Genomic DNA, 2,811 nt, shown 5'->3' on the forward strand with positions numbered 1-2,811 from the left:
GGGGAGGGAGGGAGAAGAAATGGGGAGCTGATATCAGGGGCTCAAGTGGGAAGAGAATGCTTTGAAACTGAAGATTGCAGCCTATGTGCAATTTTGCTTGACACCTTGGAAGAATGTATGGATTATGATGAGATGTAAGAGCCCCCAATAAAAGTATTTTAAAAAACCTTTTAAAATAATTATCCCCCTAGTCACCCTGTATTCTTCAAGAGAATCTATCAAGAGGAGCCCTTTGGGATTCCCCAAACAGTCCCCATCACCTTCTGAGCTGACCGCTCTGCCTTGAATTGAACTGGTCTAGCAAGGCCCCTTGGCAGCCACTGTTTGGACTGGACTGCATCTGTCAGCAGTTCCACAGCGAAGCTGAGACACGTGCATGACTGAGACAGCTTGTCACAGCCACGCAGGAAGCACAGGGACATGTCTGAGCATGCTTTGTGGGGACCAACCTGTGTATGGATGAACTGGGACCTGGGCAGCTCTACTTCTTTTTACCGCTCCTCATATATTGATCCAGGTAGCATCTCTCAGGTTAAATAAATATACCATGAAGATTAATTTTGCTTGTGTCTTTTAAATTTTTTAAAGGGCTATAGTTTTAAAATAGTTTGCCTGGTTCACACTATATTTCTGTTAGTGCTGGTCTGGACTAGCAAGCCCCATCTTCCACCACCACCTCCTCCGCACCACACACACACACACACACACACACATACACACACACACGATTATTTATTCACACACAATTGCCACACATGCTTGAGTATAAGCCGAGTTTTTCCAGCACATTTTAAACGCAGTTTTTGTGGTAAAATTAGGTGCCTCGGCGGATATTCGGGTCGGCTTATCCTCGAGTATATACTATTTCCATCCCTCCCCACCCCACCTCACGCATGAAATAATTTACATCCTCCTTCTGTGATTCTATTTTCTTCTTGTGCTTTGAGAATCAGGCCTTGCTTGACAGATGACCATCCCCTGGCTCAAATTCATGTGTGTGTGTGTGTGTGTGTGTGTGTGTGTGTGTGTGTGTGTGTGTGACAGACAGACAGACAGGCAGGCAGACAGAGGGTTGACTTTCATTTTCTTAACTATATCTTGGTGTTTGTTCCTGCTTGTTTTGTTGGCCTGTCTGACCTTGCCAGAGGAACCCTGGTGGCATAGTGGGTTATTCATTGGGCTGCTAGCCACAAGGTCAGCAGTTCCAAACCACCAGCTGCTTCTGGGGAGAAAGATGAGGCCTTCTGCTCCCATCGAGTGGCCGGCTTGGAAACCCGCAGGCACAGTCCTGCTCTGTCCTGCAGGGCAGCTGGGAGTCGGCATCCACTCCACGGCCCGAGTTGGCTTTGGGTTTGGTCTGACTGCCATGGCGGTGTCAGCCCCTGGATGACAGGGAGGTGATCTCTTCTGTGTAGACTCTCAGAGGCTCTCTGATGGCCACCTTCTCCGTCCACACACGTCACCACCACACTTTGCCTGTTGTGAAAAATATACCCGATTATTCCACAGTGCCCGTTCCAGGAGCAGTGCTCTCCCTTCCTAAAGCCAATATTCCCTCATGCGGGGCTGCTCCGCTCGGGGTGCACAGGGATGCAAAGGAAGGTACGCTTGGAGGCAGCGGGTACAGAAAGTCTGTTGGAAGAACGAGGGCTTGTAAGAGTCCCCTTTCCTCCTGGAGAGAAGCTCCCCAGCTTGGGCCTCAGAGCGTCAGGTTGTTTTCCCAGCCTTCTCTCACCTCGCAGTGATGTGCTCCTGCCCCCATCCTCCATGGCTTGGCTGGAAGAGCACCAGAGCCAGGTCTGGTGCAGTCACCCAGCAAGGAGTGCCTCAGGAGGCCTCCCCCTCTTCTCTAAACCTTGCCTCCCTGCCGCCCAGATGGAAACCTTTTATGGGGGCCCATGAACGAAGCAAGGCATGGGAGGCTGCTTGCTGCCTGCAGCTGTCTCTCCAATTACTGACTGGGAGGAGCCGGGTGGCATTCATTATAATTCATTTTTGTGAATGTTTAATATTGCAATTAATATGATTAGCCCCAAGCCTGAACGAGCAGCAGGGCGGCAGATCTGCTGACAAGACACAGAGTAATGAGATCAACAGGCCTTGGGGTCTTCCCAGGCTCCCTCCTTGAGGGCATGGGGCTCTGTTTAGCATCTCCAGAAACACGGAGATCAGATTAGAAGGCAAGACAAGGAGGCCGGGGGTGGGGAAGGGGGGTGGGGGTGAGGGTGGGGAGAGTGAGCAGGGAAAGTTACTTTCCAGATGTGTTTGCACTTCTGGATTCCCTGGCTCTGCCTTCACACCTCTGCTCCTATTCATGTTAGGGGAACTACCTGGGAGGTCCTGGGCATCCACACAGATGATGGGTAATCATGTAAACACACACATATCCACCCACCAGAATGTAAACTAAGGAAGGATGACACGCAGTCCATAATAAAACCAAGTAGCAGAAAGCAGAGCTGTTTCTTATCAAGGACTCAACTGAGGGCACAGGAAGAAGACAATTCAGGCATGGCCACCCCACCCCCACTCCCAAGAGGTCCCTTTAATGTCAGAGTTCACCATGGAGATGCAGGAGCCAGACTGTCCCCACTGCACTTTCAGCGGGACCTCTTACTAGCCACATGACCTTAGGCAAATTGTTTAATCTCTCTGGGCCTTGGCTTCCGGAGTTTTTATTTGAACCTACTTCCTAAGGTTGTGGGGAGAGTTAACCCAGTTAGTAACTATCAAACGCTTGGAGCAGTGCCTAGGATAAGGTGACCAGACATCCAGCTTTTGGCAGGACAGTCCCGATTTTTGTTTTTTTTT

The sequence above is a fragment of the Echinops telfairi genome, unplaced genomic scaffold, assembly GCF_000313985.2.
Source record: "Echinops telfairi isolate 266 unplaced genomic scaffold, ASM31398v2 ScPeMD7_5805;HRSCAF=6673, whole genome shotgun sequence".
In the NCBI taxonomy this organism is placed as follows: Eukaryota; Metazoa; Chordata; class Mammalia; order Afrosoricida; family Tenrecidae; genus Echinops; species Echinops telfairi.